This window comes from Paroedura picta, chromosome 4 (assembly GCF_049243985.1).
Source record: "Paroedura picta isolate Pp20150507F chromosome 4, Ppicta_v3.0, whole genome shotgun sequence".
NCBI classification, from domain to species: domain Eukaryota; kingdom Metazoa; phylum Chordata; class Lepidosauria; order Squamata; family Gekkonidae; genus Paroedura; species Paroedura picta.
The window spans coordinates 79,215,217-79,234,852 of record NC_135372.1 but is presented as its reverse complement, the minus strand read 5'-3'; the positions used below and the strand labels follow the sequence as shown (position 1 = coordinate 79,234,852).

Here is a 19,636-nt window from a genome sequence, read left to right as displayed (position 1 = left end):
TTTTTATTGTCTTGTGTCTATTTCCCAATAACTTCCTTATGTGCTCTATTATAATGTTCGATCTTGTCTTCAACCTTGGAACATTGTGCAAGAGAAGGGAAAGAAGGAACATGCACACGACAGGACATGCTAATGGGGTTTGAAGGCCCAACAAACTATCCTCACTATCAGATGTTTTGCAACATCATTTGCTGTTCTTTGTCACTTAGCAACCATGAAACATTGGCCTCCACAGAAGTAAAATTCTTTCCAGTCAACGGAAATAGCAACTCATTTCTGACGTCTAAAAAACAAAGGCATTTGAAGATGATATGATCAGTAGTATCAATTTTCTTAACTCCACAGGCAGAGAATGATATACCAAAGTACCTTCATGACATAGTAACTGCTGAGGGAAAGGCATTGAGATGGGCCAACACAAAAGCCCTTTTGTTTCTCAGACCATTCAAGGAGGAGAGGAAGCTGGGTGTTATTCACATATTGGTGACACCTCACTCTAGATCTCTGATGAGCTCTCCCAGCATCTCAAGTAGGTCACAGCAAGGAAACTTTCCCATGAAGGGAATTATTCAGGGCAACTAGTTATTTCCATTCCAAAGCCAGGAATGAATCCATATTGAAATGGGTCTACATAATCCACTACCTCCAAGACCTCCTCAAGCTTTGCAGCTACCACATGCTCAAGTACCTTGCTGAAGAAAGAAACAGAATGGGAAGTAGTTGTTGAGGGTATTTGGGTTCAGGTATTCCTTCTTCAGGAGCGGTCCCACAAGTGTCTAATCAAAGTAGTCAGAACTATACCTGCCTTCAGAGAGGCATTTATTATCTACTGAATCGTGTCTCAGCTAAGCATGATATTATTAGCTATAAGTGGCAAAGGTCAAGACTGAAAGTGGTGAGCCACACTTTTTGAAGTACCTTGTCTATTGCTCACTATATCATTAGAAACAGACTTCACTCTGATAACATACTGACATTGAGTAAATCCAACAGTGGTGTCAAGGTCATGGTGGATGGCAACAATTTTATCTGCAAAGAAATCACAGTGGGCTTGTATATTTTTTAATCAAAATCTCCTAGCTCTATTTCCCTTTATAAAAATGCCTTCCTAAATAATTTTGTTTTATATGTTTGGTGAAATGCCTCTTCATGTAGGCCAGAGTGGTGACTGGTATAGAGTGGTGGCCACAGAGTGGTGTGTGGTGTACAGAGTGGCATATACAGAAGGCATGTGTATGAGTCATTGTTGTTCTTGCCCATTTGCAAGGTATCACCTGCAGAAAGTCCTGATCAGATTAGCAAACTTGAAATGGCAGGACATACTTGGATAGGTGATCATGGAGAATGAGGATACAAAGAAAGGCACTCACTGGATGTGGTTACAATTCACACACAAATTATCCTTGGAGCCCTGGGATATATACTGAATGCCCTTTTAGACCAGGCACCAGGATGATCCCCTTAAAGACTTGTATGTGGCTACTACATCCACCTATTCAATCTGGTAGCTCTAGAATATTTAATCCTTACTGATTACCACCATTCAACCTGGCAAAGATCAACAGAGGAAAAACTCCAGGAACATGGTATCTACCCCCAAGTCTTAATGTATCTTGGGTACAAAAAAGCAAAAGAAACAATTAAACAGCAGTTCTGGGATCATATAGGGCACAAAAGCAGAAATATCCCAGTTATTCTGCAGTATGCCAAATGCTTTCAACCAGTAGATTATCTTAGATCCCTTGAGATCTCCAAATATCCAAGATTCTTAAGCCTGGTAGACTTTAACTTTCTACCTTCAGTTATCCTATAAGACAGATACCATCATGTCCCTCTTGATCTTTTATCAAAATAAAACTTTGAATTTTGAATGAGAGTACAAGGCAATGAAGGGCTTCATATCTGATAGCCAATTCCTAGAAATGAACTCCATAATTGATGAGCAGCCATTGGAGTGACTGAAGAATGGACATCATATGCATGCTCCACCTAGTTCCTGATAATGACTGAGCTGCAGCATTGTGCACCAATGGGCATCTCTGAATTGATTTCAAGGGTAGACTCATGTAGAGTACCTTATAGTAGTCTCAGTGTAACATTGTAGCTGTATTGGCCACATCAAGGTAAAGCACCAACTTCTAGGCTAAACTAAGTTGGAAAAAGGCCTCTTTTTTGTGACTGAAATAATAGACCTCTACAACAGTAATGCTGGGTCCAGTATTATCCCGTAAACTCTTAAGTGAGTCAGCAAGGGTCATCTGAATTCCATTAAATTGGGCAGCACTATGTCATTCAAGACCATAGGCTTCCCAGTCAGCATTACCTCCATCTTGCCTGGATTCCAAATAAATTTCTTCATTGTAGGCATTACCTGTCAGATACTAGTATTCAAGGCAGAGAAACAGCATCTTCCATTGTAATTAATCAGCTTAGGAAGATTTACACCTCCTTCTCCTCCCTGACACTGGCAGTTTTCTATTGGCTTGGGAAATATTACCATTGCACTTGTGATGCACAACACTTCTTTTCCTTTTGGGAGTTCATATCCTCTGTCCCTTCCTCCTCACAAGTCCATTCCCTGAAAATTCAGAGACATATGAAAATAACATTAAAACAAGAGAACAAAGTATTCTTTGAGTTTTGTAAAAGAATGTACTTTGGGGGGAAGCTGCAGTACCCAAGTCAATGAATGGCAAAATTCTATTAACAAAGCTTACTGCAGCCCAACCAAGCAACCCCCAACCCCATCATTGTTTAGCTAAAAACTCATTTAGCACAATTGGAAACTGCAAGGTTGTCTCCTGCTTTTCTTAATACCTTCATTGTTAATAATATTTTTCCTGGTTCTTTGCCCATTGTCTGCAGCCTGGTTGTACTGCTTCTGACCTATGTTTTTGCTTCCAGATTCCTTCTGTAAGAAACATCCAGGGTTATTTTTTATTAATATAGGCAAAAGCAAGCCAATTCTTTTGAATGACTGTTGCTTTATTTTCATTAAGCGTTTTCTAATGGTTTTAGTGTGGTTCGGTTTGTTTTTTTGTTTTGTTTTTTTTTTGTCTCATTAACTGTGGTGATATTTAGGGATTTGTATTTCAGCTGTATTGTTTAACATTCATGTTAGACTATTAGATCACTGGAGCTCTGGGTCTGAAACTGTTTCAACACAAGTGATATCGTTCAGATTTGCATTTTTAAAGGGTCATCTTTTTTGTCCATTTCTGCACTAAAATTTGCTTCTTCAGGCACAGTCCCAAATTACCTCCTAACTTGCCCTGCAGCAAAGGAACCCCCAGAAAAACAGATTTCATATTTCCAAGCCAGGTTTAACAGAATCTAATTCAGGGCTGCCAAATGCTGAAACTCATGCAATCAGGTTTTACCCTGTGCCTGCCATTTTGAGTCATTTGGGCACACCCCTTTCCTCATTGTTGTCCCCCCCTTCCATTCCAAAATATCTGCCTGTTTTTTAAAAGGGTGATCACGTTACTAATCTGTTTCAAAGTTTTTTTTTAAAAAAGAATCTTGCAGTCTTGCACATTATAATCCAGAGTTATAACATTATAATCCAGGTTTTTTTAAATTGTATTCAGGACAATTTGAGGGGAAGGAGGGAGGTGGTCATGGGCACAGAATGGTAAGATTAAGGAGCACAATCAAAATAAGGGTGAAAGCAGGTAGCATTTTGCAAAAAAACACTAAAGTGGATTTTTGTCAGACATTTTACATAGAGCTGCCCTTACAAAATAATTTAGCTGATGCAAAATGAAGCTGGAGAATGGTCTGTCTGGTATGATTTCATATGCCAATTGATCACTTTTGATCCCCACATCGCCCCGGGCAGCCTTGCCAAAGCCACGCCTGGAGCTGACAGGAGTGCTCGTGGGGGCTCTCTCCCTTCTCCCTCCCCCCCACCCCCCAGCTCCATCTGCCTGCCTACCTTACTGGTGGCTAGCACTTCTTCCATATGGAAGAAGCTGGAGGGGGACACGGCCAAGGTTGGGTATCCCTCCTGATTGGCCATTCACTGGACGGATGGAACAGCTGGGACAGCCTGCCTGATTGGAGATTAGGTGACAAGTCCCAACTCCTATCAGAACCCTCTTACCATTTTATTAAGAGGTTCAGATGGTTTTACACTGTGCTAACCACCCTGAACTGAGTGTATGGGATGGTATAGAAATAAAATATTTATTTATTTATATTGGCAAACTGAACTGATAGCGGAGGCTTCAGAGAAAACACCAAACTCCAGAAATAAAAAAATATTGACAGATAAATGATATATCCATAAATCTAACTTTCCATTGTTTTCAAAGATATTTGTAATTCTGTAATAAATGCAAAATAAAGCCTAGGAATTGGTAATTATGAAAACAATTCTACCTCATGTTTCTACACATATTTGAGCCAAATTATTGTTTTCTATTTTATTTTGAGAAGCCTGCTGCTTCCAAGCCAATTAACTGTGCATATCTGTTATTCATTAATGTGTCCTAAAGACTGAAATTTCAAACATGCAGGAAAATGAAAGCTCAGATGCTGTGGTTCTCATTAACTTTGCCACGTTACATGTTCTATACTGAGGCCCTCAAAATTGACACCATTCATAGGATTCAAAATGCAAATTGTTTTCAAATTAGTATTTGAATGTAGAGATTGACTGATTATGGAAACAACTAGACTGGATTTCATACTGATTTATAATTTCTCAGGAAGAATACAGTTAGAATACATAGGCTAGAGTGCCAAAAATAACAGCCTTCCTTTGCAAAAAGAACTTGAGAATGTAATTTTTGAAACTCTGTCCATTATTTTTGACAATCCTTGAAGAACAGGTGAAGTGTTGTGAACTTCACCCGTTCTCCAAGAATTGTCAAGAATAATGGACAGAGGTTTGGAAATCACATCTGCAAGTTCTCTTAGTACCCTCAGATGTAATTCATCTGGCCCAGAGGACACTTTCCTTAAAAGAAACTAGGTATTTATGGACCATCCCTATAGTGGACCTAGGCTGCAGTTCCCATCCCTCATCATGTGATATGATTTTTCCACAATAAGCAGGATTTCCCTCACAAGAGGAGACTGAGGAGAAGTAGGAATTGAGCAGTTCTGCTGGTTTAATTTTTATTCCTTCTGTTTCTTTGCAAGCCTTGGATTTCTTCTCCTGTGATTCTCCAGTTTTACATTAAGTCCTATTGAGCTTGCACTGCCACAGTGGTCCCGGATTCTGCTGTGCACCTGTACATTAACATGGACTTGCAAAAGTACCCTCAACTTTCAGTTTCCACTGCAGAGTTTTTGTGCATTCACATTACTTCTGTTCACATTTCTCTGGATTTATATTAGTCCTGTTGAGTTTGCCCTACCACAGTGACATTGGTTTCAGCTGGAAATCTGAATCCCAATATCATAAAGCAAATTACACACAATTTACTACTGGTCATGCATAAATGCCCCTCCCCTTGAATTTATTCTGTAGAGATTTTGTGGTTTGATTATGGTTCTGTTTTGCTTGCTGCATTAGCTTGTGATTCTGCTATGATTATTGGGTTCTGCACTGGTTCTGTTGGACCTGCTGTTGGTTCTCATTGATTGCTACTTGCAGGCATGGCTTTTTGCCCCGGAAGCAGTTTGCAAGGTTGTCCCCTCCCCTAGGGGACATTCTGTCCAGGAGCCCATAGAATTGGACACCTTGGTAAAATGAACTTGAAACCTGAGGATTATTTAAATGACAAGTACCAGCAGCTCCATTGCAGTTTACTCTGGCTCACTTAATTGGCCATATCATACAGTCCAATTCAATGGAGAAAGCAATTATGCTTGGAATGGTCAGTGGAAAAAGCAACCAGGCTGACAAGGAATGTGGTAGTTAGGTCAAAATGGATACTGGACAGAACATTACACAACTTTCAAAAGTGGTGCAAGATTGAAAATTGTGGCAATATTTGAGCCATGGGTTCACTAAAAGGTGGACTCAACTGAATGGCTAGCATCAACATCATCAACTTTTTTATCAGCCATTCAGAAAATTTCCCCATAGTAAATAATGAATCAGAAAAAAATTCAGAAACATGAAAAGAAATCCAAACCCAAACCTCATACCCCTATTTGGAATTCTAAAATATCTTAAATACTGGGGGGGGGTTGTGTCCAATGTACCTCAACCCCACCAAAAACCCATGATTGGGAGGAGTAGCAACATCCCCAGAATATACAGGATTCAACAGATCTGAACACACAGGAAAAGTGAGCAAATAAGAACAAGATGTAATTCAATAAGGAAAAGTATAGAGGCAGGACCAAGATGGTGGTCTGAACAGAAGTCTGCAAGGATAGTCTCTACACTGGACTAAGACAGACCCAGGATTTGGTTTCTGTAGGTAGGAGGGATGTGTGTACTAACCTCCACACAACCTCCCCCAGCAACTCTCTGAGTACCAGGGGCTCCAGCTCGATCTGGCAGGTCTCTGTTTTTCCTGAAGATTCTTAATGCTGATTATACCTTCTTGTGAGATTGGTAAACAGGATTGGAAGACCATAGAGACTGAGAAGACTGAGGAGCCTAATCAGAATCATAATGCTGGCTATGAGGGAAGAAAGAGAAGAAACGCAAGCATCTGGTGTTTCATCCTCTGCAGCTTGAGATTAAAGTGGCTTTAGAGGCGAACTTTTTTTCTTCACATGTAGCTGATGCTAGTTTGAAGATATTTAAAGTCCCTTTAAGCTTTGCTTTTTAAATCAAGCAGTTTGGGAACTATCTTCTTCTCAGAACAGCATAATTCTTATTCAAGAATTCAAGAATTATTCAAGAATAAGAATTTTTGTGGAGAGGACAGAAATTTTACCCAATGTATATGCAGACCATAACCCTCTTGAAGTAATATTGAATTATAGAAAAACTTGTCAAAGAAGATGAAGAATGAATTATTATATTCTTTATGACAATGATTGGAAAAATGTCAAGCAGAAGTGCAAGAGTTCTATAAGACAAATGGGAAGCAAGTAAAGCTTTTATAAAAGAGGGAAACTAATTCAGCTTCATATGGAAAAAAAGACAAGGATTAAAGTTTATTTTGGAACAATTACAAAATTTGGAGGACCAGCATCAAAAGAACCAAACTAAGTAAATTTGGAAACAAATTAAGTCTTTAAGATCAAGATTTTTTAGACAAGAAGAAATAAAGAAAAAACAGATTTTTAAAAACAAAAAAACTTTGTGTTTGCAGATAAACCAGGAAAATGGCTAGCCTGTAGATTTTGGAAAGAAATCCATAGAAAACAATTTCCAAGATGAATGTAGAAGACATGGAGTATCATACGGAAAAGGAGATTCAGAGATTTTTTTTACTTTATTTTCAAAAGCTGTATTGATCAGAAGATAAAGACAAAGCCTTGGGTTCCATTTTTTATTATTTAAAAGATATTCCTTTGAAAAGGTTTTCATCACATCAGTGTACATTAAATCAGAAGGTATCTATTTAAGAGATAAATGACAAATCTCAGCAATGAAAATCAGAAAAGCTCCTGGACCAGAGGGAATGGTTGCAAATTTTAATTAAAATACACATTGTTATGTCCCCACTTCAGTGGCTAATTAATGAAATAGTGGAGAGACAAGATAGAGTGTTCCCTCAAACTTGGGAACAAGTTTTTAAAAACATGATTCATAAAAAAGATTTCAATCCCTGAATTCCACAATCTTATAGGCCCATTTCTTAATTGAATGTGGACTATAAAATAATTGTGATGATTTTGGTGGAATGTATTACCGATGTGGTACATGAGGACCAGACTGGTTTTATGCCTAACAGAGAAATGAAAACTAATATTCAGATTGCATTGAATGCAATGAACTTTTCTCAAAAGACAAAACAACAGATGGCCTTTATTTTTTAGATGCTGAAAAAGCTTTTGATAATGTTCACTGGAATTTTTTGCTAGTGACACTACAAATGGACTGTAGAGAACTTTAAAAAAATTATCCAACAAATTTACTCAGGAGGCTAGAATTTTAGTTAATGGAATGGTCACAGGAAAAAAAAATACAAATAACCAAGGGGACTAGGCAAGACTGTTCCTTATCTCCCTTATTATTCCAGGTTCTGGGGGGAGGGAGAGGCCATCTGCAGAGTTCTTCCACCCTGACCCCCCCCAATCTAGTACCCATTGTATTCCTGAATGCAACAAACTTGGCCCCTAGTTGTTTCATATCACAGTACCTTGCAAGTTTGTTCAAATTCTTATTGTTTACTTACTGTTTAAAAAATGTTATGCATTCAAGCCAAGATGTTGCATTATATGATACTGAGATAGTTCCAATGTAAACCGCCTTGAGCCATGAGGGAGGGTGGTTTATAGAACTAAACAAACAAACAAACAAATAGCATTGCCACCATCTAATTATATCAATTGTGTGTAAATTGCTTTATAATATTGGGTTTTTAATAATTTTATATTTAATGTAAACTACCATGAGCCAGCTGGGCCAAGAGTGGCAGTCTATAAATTTAAACAATCAATCAATCAATCAATCAATTAATTAGATAAATAAAAAGCAAGGTATTACTAATATTTGAGACAGTGAACAGATTATAAATTGTATGGTTGTGGATGCAAAGCTTTAACCATAACCCATCTATAGAGGACTGGGAACAATTATGAAAGAAAAATGTCAAGCTAATTAAATATTGAGGAAGAACTGGTACAAAATGTTTAATAGATGGTATGTAACCCCTAAAGGGATTAGCAGAATGTCTAATCAGTATGATGGTAAATGTTGGATGATATGAAACAGTTGCTTCCTTTTATCATAAGATGATCGAGATGGAGTCCCTCTTCCCTCAATTTCTCTTGCAAATTCACACTAGTATTCAAAGCAGCTAGGTGGTTTAACCATTCTTCCCCCATTGTACAACTCCTAGTTCCCATTGAGCACCACCTTGGTGAAAACTTTCAACTTCTTTGTGCAATAAATCCATAGGGTTATGAACACTTGCTGAAAATTTAGTTGCAGTAAGCTCAGTTTCTGGCCAATTCCGCTCATTGAAAAAAAATAACGTTATGCCAGCAGAATGGTATAATGCTAAAAAATAATGCACCACCCACCATTCCTCATCTCCTGGCTCTCTCGCTTCCCTTTGTCGCCTTCTCTCGCTTCTTGGCACTCTACACACCTGTCTGTAATGGTGGAAGAGAGCTAAGCTACACATGCTTCTCATCCACCTGTCAGTCAGGAATGTCAACCAATCACCTTTTTCTGTGTTTTAAAGGGACCACAAAGGAAGCTAATTTTTTTAAATTCAAACTTATCCGTTTAGACACCTGTGCATATAACCAAAGATGCATAGTGCTTCTTTTTAATGCCACCCATTTTGTATTCATGAGCCTTGTAGCCTTTACAAATTGATCTTGTTCCCAAATTGGGGGGGGGGGGGAGAGAGGCATGCTTCGTGTGTTGAATGGGAAATGTTGGGTTTTGTTTTTTTGCTTTGCCTGGCTGTTTAAATGCATACTCATTGCTCCATGCACTTTGTTTTAAAAATAAAACAGAAACCCCATCCCTGGGAGAAGGGAGAGGGAGGCAGGGGTGGGCACTGGAGGCAGAGATAGAACTATGTTTGCACAATTCCTTGGTGTGTTGCTTGCTGGGAGCTCTCCTCCAACTCATGCTCCACTTTATGTGATTCACCTGCTACTGCTTCAAAATGGAGGATGTAGCTGCCGGTTTCCTGCTGGGATGCTGGATGTTTGCAACATCGTAGAAAACGCCTAAAGTATGGCATCTGCAAAAGGTAAGTAATTCACTACATTTGTTGGATGAGGAATTGCCTGGTGGCAATATTGAAATAATTTTATCATGATTTTGTTCATCTGCACCCCTAGTTTACTATATGGGTGCCTGATTGCAGACAGGTCTTGTCTGATTTGAGAAACTGGAGGATTAGTTTTATTGTTTTATTGTTATTCTCTTTCTTTTATTCCCTTACATTTCTGGCTGCCTTATTTGTATCTATAGCCACTACCAGATATGATAGCATGGATTCTATCTCTGTCTCTCTCCGTCTCTGTGTGTGTGTGTGTGTGTGTGTGTGAGCCAGTGAGCGATTTTAGTACTTACTTACATGTGTTTTGGTCCTGGAAATCCTATCATAAGAAGTAGTAGCTCTTGTTCTACTGATTTTGTTTTGCTTTGCCCATTCCTCCAGGGCTTGTAGTGCTTGGTATTATAAACCTAGGAGGCTCAGCAGGAAGGCAAGTTGCTTGAGATTGCTGTTCAAACACAGCTTCTGATTTCATCCAGCAAATCTCACAAGATCTGTATGACAGATACATAGATACAAGGAAATAACTATATATAAATATCCTCAGGCATGGTCTACTGTATATCCCATTTTTTCCTTATTGTAAACGGGATTGTAGCTTGCAGGCCTGGAGGCCTGGCTCCAAGAGCAGTCTCAGATTGTGAACCTGCCCTTTGAAGGAGAGAACAACCCTATCCAAAACAGAAGGTGTTTAGAGCAGGGTTAGAGCAGGGTTGCCAACCCTCAGCCAGCATCTAGAGATCCCACTATTACACTTGATCTCCAGACAACCAAGATCCATTCGGCTGAAGAAAATGGCTGCTTTGGAGGATGGACTCCATAGCATTATAGCTGGCTGAAGTCCTTCCCATCCTGGAACCCTGCCTTCCCCAGGCTCCACCCCACAAATCAGCAGGTATTTTGTAACTAGAGCTGGTCACCCTACCTCAAATACTGGGTCAGTTTCAATAAAGAATTATGGGTCTGACCCTTATAAGGAAGTAGCATAATAAAAATGGGGATTTTCCAGCCAAATGAGCAGGGATGACAAATTCACATTAATCTCCAGTCTAATGATATCTCCTTTTCATACCTGATAGTTTTGGATGGTTTTATTTCATTCCCTGATGCTGTTTGCTGACCTCACATGTAACGGGTACTTCTGTAGTACTCCCTGTGGTCCTGTAAACAACAAATGCCCATTTTACTGTTTTATAGCTCTCACAATCATGTTTGTTTGATCTCTAAGGGATAAATCTTCAGGAATAAATTGAATACAGGCCATCAGAGTTTTATTTAATTTCTCCTTCAACTTCTTAAAGGCTGATCCTAAGAATAAATGCCATTTCCTGCCTAAGAAGGAAACTGTTTTCCTCACTTTTTATAAATATTACTTCCTTGCTCGTATGTTTTCTCAGTAATGGAAATGGCAGAAGGAATCTTCCCAGCCATCGGATATGTTGGCTTAAAAAAATCATGCCAAACTACGCCCAACTTCCTCTGGACTAATCAGGAATGTTTATGGAACATGGAAAACTGAGGTGTAACCACCTTGGACTATCCATGTGTGTATATAAATAGAACAGGCATAATGTGAGAAAAGTGTGTTGCCACATAAATTCCACTGCAGTTGGTAAGATTTAAATTAGACACATTCCATTCCTGTAAGTGGGCTGCAACAAACTCTTGCTGGTATGTGGCTGATGTAGGTTGAAGCTAAATCGACAGATCTCTCATAATAAAGTGTCTAGGAGTAAATAGGGTTCTTCTTTATTCATTGTACAGTGAAGTGGTACATTGTGAGTGGTAACACAAAGTTTCTTTCATGACAGCTGTCAGCCACAATGAATTGCATGTACACCTCAGGAGAACATGTGGGGCTACTGCTGCTGCTGCTGAACTTGTAGATGAGAAACATTTGCATGGAGACACAACTTGTGAACTAGTGCTTCCTGGTAAGTGCTGTAATGTTCCTGGGTCTGCAAATAAAGATTAGCAGAAAGCGGATAGGCTATGAACTATAGAATGAAAATGGTACAGATTTATGAAAGGGAACAAGTTCTGTAAATTGGCTCCTGATGGGTTTGTAGCCAGATAGAACCAGATTGGCTTGAAACTCAACATCAAGAAAACAAAGATCATGGCATCTGGCCCACTCAATTCCTGGCAAAATAGATGGGGAAGAAATGGAGATAGTGACAGATTTTATTTTCATGGGCTCCAAGATCACCGCAGATGGGGACTGCAGCAAAGAAATTAAAAGACGCTTACTCCTGGGGAGGAAAGCGATGGCAAATCTAGACAGCATCCTAAAAAGCAGAGACATCACCCTGCCAACGAAAGTGCGTCTAGTCAAGGCTATGGTATTCCCAGTTGCAATGTATGGCTGGGAAAGTTGGACCATAAGGAAGGCCAAGCGTCAAAGAATTGAGGCTTTTGAACTCTGGTGCTGGAGAAGACTCTTGTGAGTCCCTTGGACTGCAAGGCGAACAAACCAGTCAGTCCTGCCTGCTCCTTAGGAGGCCAGATCCTGAAGATGAAACTCAAATACTTTGGGCACCTTATGAGAAGGAAGGACTCCCTGGAGAAGAGCCTAATGCTGGGAGCGATCAAGGGCAAAAGAAGAAGGGGATGACAGAGAATGAGGTGGCTGGATGGAGTCACTGAAGCAGTAGGTGCAAACTTAAATGGACTCCGGGAATGGCAGAGGACAGGAAGGCCTGGAGGATCGTTGTCCATGGGGTCGCGATGGGTCGGACACAACTTCCCATCTAACAACAAGAACCAGATTACCAGAACAGGAATCAATAGGTCCATGACTATATATCTACATGACTTAAACAATATAATCCTCACGGATTCTCTCCCATAGCTGTGTAGGTATGGCATGTTCACCTCAACACAGTTAGTCCAAACCATCTTTTGTATTTTTAAAAATACAAAATTTTTAAATACATATTTAAATACAAAATTTTTAAATACATATTTAAAAAAATCAAATTCAATTGGAAGGTTAACATTTAGCATTTAAACAAATCCTCTAATATTTTGAAGCGAGAGAGAGATTATGTAATAACAAAAATATCATATTAATTTCTGTGAAGTTAAACATACAAAATTGGATGTCTTAATAAATAAGTCATTCTAAAAATATTCTTGATCAGTCTTTTTCAGGTCTGAAAATTATAATTTGAATTTTTATTCTTTTAAGTCACCCCCCAAATGGCATAACTGTAATTAAACTTCCCATGGAACTGTTTTTGGAAACTAACTGAACTCCAAATAATTATGAAATCCTCCTTTTAATTAGGAGGAATGTGATCTGAGGAACTGATGAGGACTCCTTTATCAAGGATAGATGACTATTACAGGGATACCAAGATTCTGCAGGGGTGTGGGATGTATTAAAATGACCTCCCTCAGACAGATCCAAATGACTTTCTGATGGTTCTAGGGGATATTCCTGTTGATATGGTTGATACTCCTGTCAATGCCCTGGATGACCTCTGGAATGAAGAAATGACCTGGGCAGTTAACACAATCATTCTCAATGAACCTCTCTTAAGTGTCAGAAGCCAGGTAGAGCAACAATGCAAGAATAGGCCATGGGTAAAAGCTATGTGACAGCAGTGATGGAAGCAAAAAGGCAACACCTTCCCACTACTGTCACATCTGCATGTTATAGATCAGAGCAGCTGTTCTAGGTGGCCAGAGGGGGATACAATGAACAGCACTCCTTGAAGCGGTGGCAGTGGAAAAAATGGTCTTTGCTCGAGTGCTTCCCAGATGCCCCCATAAACGTCTAAGACACTCATGTGGGAGCTGCCAGCTGTTGGTCACTCATTTCTCCCAAATTTAACTTTTAAATAGGGTTAGGTTTTGTGACTCTATTCCACCAATGTTAATACTTTTCTACAGGGCAAGAAACCTTCCAGTGACATAGTGCAAGGCTCCTCATACTGGAGGAGTATCCAGTAATGGAACAGAGTCACGGGATCCCAAACACAGGCAACTCCTTTTGTCTTACTTTTTTAGAAAACCTCAAATGGGGGTCTCAGCTCAGTAAACATCTCTGAATTCTCTCACAGGATCTCAGGAATCATGTGTCTTGTGGAGCCCATATGACACTACATTTTGCAAACTTGTCTTATTTTTTTAAAATAGAAGGTAAGGCCAGAGTAGGGAAATATCAATCCATATAAAGCTGGAGAGAACTATTATCCAGGCTTGTTAGAAATGATGTCTTCAATATCTTTTAAATACCTTCAAGACAATCACAAAGGCTTGAAATTTTTAGGCTCGATTTGTCTGTTTCTGAAAAGGCTACACTAAGATATGTAGCATTCAGAGTTTAAAATCCAATATATATAAAATCTTAGCTTTCTGTTCACTACATTGCCTCATTTGACAAAGAACCTTTCCCTGCCCTTTGAAATGCAGTTTCCTCACGATCTTTGAAAGTTTTCCATTCTTGCTATGATTGTTTTTATTTCACTATAAAGCTATGCAAGTCTGTTTCCTTAGTAGTTGCCCCTACCCACACATACACAGTCAATGCTCTGTCCTTAGCACTGGGAATGATAAGGAATGACTCAAGTTTCAATGCAAATTAAAATTGAAATCAGGTTTAAACTGAATGATTCTCCACACAATTTTTAATTGAACATTTTACACATAGAAAAAAATAACCTATATAGGTTATATACTTTGAATTTTCAAGGCCATGAAGGAAAGGTAGAAAAGATCTAGCCCTTCAAACACTATTTGGTTTCACTTCCTCCTCCATAATTAATACTTTTTAATAGATCTATTCTTAACAGAACCTTTTCCCCATTTTTATGTTAAATCCAACTCTATGATTCTATGATTCTAAGTACATGAAAAATTACATCTAATCTGCCTTCACTGCATAGCCTTGATTCAAATTGCAGCTAAGCATGTACAGAATTTACCTTTGATGGACTGACAGAAATAATTGACCTGTATCACTTCTCTTTTAGACCTTAGACTTTAAGCTCAAGCATTTCCTTTCTTTCTTTCTTTCTTTCTTTCTTTCTTTCTTTCTTTCTTTCTTTCTTTCTTTCTTTCTTTCTTTCTTTCTTTCTTTCTTTCTTTCTTTCTTTGACAGCTGCCATTCAGTAGCAGTAACCATTTGACAGCTGATGCACAGCAGTACAGTCTGTGACAACTGATCTGTACTAGCACTCAGTCAGTAAGTGGCTTCATTTAGATGTCACAAAAGACCACAGTTTAAAAAAGGCATTATGTGATTAAACTCCAGTTTAGGATGTCCCCCCAAAACTGTGGTTAGGTGATGGCTGTTAAACTATTATGCATATCTGTATTGCTTACTGCTCCCTGTGATTTGTTCCCTGAATGCACAACAAAACAAAATCAGAGTCCAGTGGCACCTTTAAGACCAACAGAGATTTATTCAAGGCGTGAGCTTTCGAGTGCAAGCACTCTTCCTCAGACTGAGGAAGAGTTGGTCTTAAAGGTGCCACTGGACTCTAATTTTGTTTTGTTGTGCTCCAATATGGCTACCCACTTGAATCTGTCTGAATGCAGAAACCCAGTTTGGTTAAGTGGCACCAGTCACTTTGCACTGATCACATTTATCATTTAGAGACATTCCCCCATATTTAATAGTGTCTGCAAATTGGCAGTTTGTGGACTTGCCCTAGAATCACACAACCAAGGCGTAGGTGAGCCTTTATCAACCTTTTTACTATTGAGAAATCCCTGAAACATTCTTCAAGCTTTGAAAAATCCTAGAAGTGGTGTGATCATGCAGAATATGCTTAGGAAACAGAGCTGTGTTCGTACCCACCATGGGCTCCTCCCCTTCCCATCCCCTCTAGGTCCATCATTGGCCATTTTGGGAGGGGGATGGATCAACATGAATATATATATTCATATCATCTAATAAATGTTTAATTATTATTATAAAAATATAATAAAAAATTACTTAACTCCCACCCATTTGGAAACTCCGTCTAGGGTTATCGAGAAACCCTAGAATGTCTTTGGACTGATCCTGTGTTGAGCAGGGGGCTGGACTAGATGGCCTGTATGGCCCCTTCCAACTCTATGATTCTATGTTTGGACAAGATCTGGTGCTGAAATGTGTCTCCCCTTGGGGACACAGTAAGCTACAGAGCATGTAGCTCTGCAACAACGCACTGACAGCAGCCTGGAGTGGCACTGCTAGTTTGGAATCAGCCTCTGTAAACCAAAGTTATGTTTATAGCAGGAATTCATAGTCATACTCCTCGGGACAAGGGGAAGAAGGGAGAATACAAGAGAGCTAAAGGCTGAAGAAACAAAGCATCTTCATGTCCATTGTAGCAGATTGCAATGCAGGGTAACATCTGAATGTCTTTGGCTGACACCAACTGATGGTGAGAAAGTTTAGGGCATGAGGCTCTTTGTGGGGTATAGGCAGGGCGGCAGCAAACCAGAACCAGAAAATATGGTTTGAGGTGGGTTTGCCAATTACATATTGTTTGAAATATTTTGGTGTAATGTCTGACTTAACAAACCATAATTACAGTTTTTGCTGCCTTTCCAGAGGTCACCACATTAAGAGACTAGACTGATGAGCAGGAAGCTCCTGTAAACTATAGCTGAATGTTCAAAAGTTCAATTTGTAGTCAGTGCTAAAGTACTGTTAACACAACCTGAATTTGGGGTGCTATATAGGGCTATTCAAACACCTACTGGTTTTGCTCATTTTCTGTTCATGATCTGTAAACAGAACACCAATTTTTCATCAATCATTCAGCTGTTTCTGAGCAGTTTAAGCTTATTCATCAGAAGAACATTTGTGTATTCAAACATGCAGTGCAGTTAGCAGAGTTTTAAACATGTACATTCTCACACAACCAAATGAACATTTTATACTCCCATATTTAGAAAGTTATATCCATCAATCCATCACCAGCATTCCCAGAAACTAATGTCTAAGGTAAATAATACACTTAATACACCTGGTTGGTAAAGCAATGTCTGGTATAAGTACTTGCCCGTAATGTTGGCTTTTGCAAACAATGCTATGCAATGCATAGCAAAGGTTTTTCTTTAAAATTTCAGCACTCTGCCAATGACGGTCACTCTGCCATCCCTTGCAATAATCCATTGCAATAAAAAGCAAGAGATCCAGCTTGGTGTAGTGGTTAGGAGTGTAATCTGGTGAGCCAGGTTTGATTTCACGCTCCCCCACATGCAACCAGCTAGGTGACCTTGGGATCACTACAGCACTAATAAAGCTTTTCTTACCAAGCAGTAATATCAGGACTCTCTCAGCCCCACCTACTTCACAGGGTGCCTGTTGTAAGGAAAGGAAAGGGAAGGCAAATGTAAGCCACTTTGAGACTCCTAGAGAAAAGTAGTATAGAAGAACCAACTCTTATTCCTCTTCCTCCTCCTCCAACTATTATAAAGATCAAGTGGCATGCAGACAACTCATTTCTACCTGACTGGTCCTCCCTGGGGGTGTGGCACTAATAGGGAGAGAGCACTCTGCCAATGAGGGCCAATCAATTCAAACTGCATGCAGACAACTCCCTCCCTAACTGATTGGCCTCCCTGGGGATGTGCTGCCAATAGGGAGAGAGCACTCTGCCAATGAGGGCCACTCTGTCACTGAGGGCCAATAAATTCAAACTGCATTCTGCCAATGAGGGCCAATCAGTTCAAATTGTGTGCAGAATCAAAATATAATGTCAATCTTAGAAATTATTTATTTATTTCGATTTTTATACTGCCCTTCCATACAGATCTGGGTGCTTTACATGTAACATCAGAGGGTAACTTCATAGAACATTGTAACAAATATAACAAGTTTAACCATCATAACATAACATGCCAACCAGAACAATATTTTAACAGGAACATTAACACAGATTTGGGTAGGTTGGATTCTTTGGTCATAGAAGGGGGGTGTCTGTGGGTGTTTTGGGGTCAGTCAGCCTCAAGCAAATCCCTGGTGGAGGAGCTCCCTCTTGCAGGCTCTGCAAAATTGTGAGAGTCCAGACAGGGCCCTGATCTCTTCAGGGAGCTTGTTTCACCAGGTGGGGACCAGGATTGAGAAGCCTCTGGCTCTTGTTGAGGTCTGATGTGCTTCTCTGGGGCCAGAGATCTGCAGCCAGTTAGAGATGGCGGAGCATGAGGCTCTTTGTGGGGTATAGGCAGGGCGGCAGTCTCTCAGGTACACTGGGCCCAGACTGCATATGGCCTTGAAGGTGATTAGCAAAACCTTAAACTTAATCTGGAATTCAACTGGGAGCCAGCCGAGTTGTGGGAGTACAGGCTGGATGTGGGATCTCCATGGTGTATTAGCCTGGTCGTTCTGCAACAGTTGTAGTTTCTGGATCAAGGATAAAGGTAGGCCTGTGTAGAGCGAGTTACAGAAGTCCAGTCTAGAGGTGATAATCACATGGGTGTTCCAGGGCCAAGTAGGGTGCTAGTAGCTTGGCTTGGCAGAGGTGGTGAAATGCCAGCCACGCTGCCACACTACCTTTTTGACCTGGGTTTCCATTGTAAGGGAAGCATCCAGGATCACGCCCAGATTCCTGGCAGAGTGAGCTGTTATGACCTGCACTCCATCCAGGGGAGGGGATTACTTTTTGGGGGAAATATCCAGGCCAAGCAGGATTTTTTTTTTTAAATTTCTAAGTGACTTTACATTTTAAAGCAGTTAATTCTTCTTTGTTTCCTATGCTCTCTGCCCCAAAGGTCTCTATTTGTGTGTCATTTTTCCATACCCTTTAAACCCTTTCCAAAAGGAAAATGAACTGGGGAAAAAATGAATGTTCTTAATATCCATTTTAAAAACCCTGAAGTGCCAACCTTCGTAACCACTATGACTGGTTTTATTAATACTGTGAAGAAGTTGAATAAAAGGGAATAAGACATGTTAATCTTTATAGAACAGTTTGCTTTTTAAATCACATTTGTTTCAGATTGTGATCAGGTAATCTGAATGGTTTTTTTTCTCGCTATGATTTAAGTATAGCTCCTGGCACAAAATCTGTTTTATGTATTAATGTCAAAATCAAGCTTCCTGCATGGGTAGTTTCTGGAAACTGCCTAAGAAACCAAAATCATTTCAATTTGCACTTCCTCATGTTCAATATAACACATACAGATGTGGCATGCTGATGGAAGAGACCACCCCATAGGTAAGCTTCAGTGCCAGGAAACAATGTTTGATTTTGTTTTCAGATTTCATCTCCTCTTGAATGCCTTTAAAATCTTGTTTCCATAGTGTTTGTCTGTGGTTGGAAGGTTTGATGAACAGAGAAAGTTAGAACCAGGAATTGGATGTATAGGGTGATGATAGTCTTCAAATTCTGGTGAGTTGGTGCTGTTTGGATAAGCTTTCACTGAAAGAGGCTCAACCTTCATATCTTCCAACATCTTGGTAGCCCAAAACCCATTACTGTTATTGGCAGTTTTCTCCTGCATAGATGTAGTAGTGAACATCTACTATGTAGTAGTGAAAATTAATGTCTTGTCAACCATAGTAATGACAATTTTATGTGTATAATATGATAATCTATTTAAAATTAACTAAAATAATGATCTCAGATTTGGCAGCAAGTTTTTACAGGCCCATGATCTGTTTTGGTCACAGTTCCTTTCTTCCTTTTTTTTTTGACCACCAATAGAGACAAGTACAGTGATCTGCTACCCTACAGGGAGCAAATTTTAATTTCTCACTGTCCCTTTTTCCCCATCAGTGGAGCTAGGTCTAAAAGGAGTAAGAAAGACCCAGAATAGTGCTGTTCTGAAGTTCTGCATTCTACTGATATCTCTCTTTTATGTACTTAATT

The 19,636-nt window shown here is 39.6% G+C and overlaps 2 long non-coding RNA genes across 2 annotated transcripts in view; one reads left to right on the top strand and one right to left on the bottom strand.

Moving 5' to 3' along the window:
- Positions 1-2,518: 2,518 nt before the first annotated feature.
- Positions 2,519-14,880, bottom strand: LOC143835627 (uncharacterized). The gene is made up of 4 exons (XR_013230279.1): positions 14,753-14,880; positions 10,894-10,982; positions 10,122-10,315; positions 2,519-2,578 (listed from the first exon to the last, which is right to left on the bottom strand). It is a non-coding gene; the product is annotated as an uncharacterized LOC143835627 (long non-coding RNA).
- Positions 9,773-19,636, top strand: part of LOC143835628 (uncharacterized) — a 38,234-nt gene continuing 28,370 nt past the window's right edge. The window contains exons 1-2 of the long non-coding RNA XR_013230280.1: positions 9,773-9,791; positions 11,633-11,755. This is a non-coding gene — a long non-coding RNA (uncharacterized LOC143835628). The remainder of the gene's footprint in view (positions 9,792-11,632; positions 11,756-19,636) is intronic.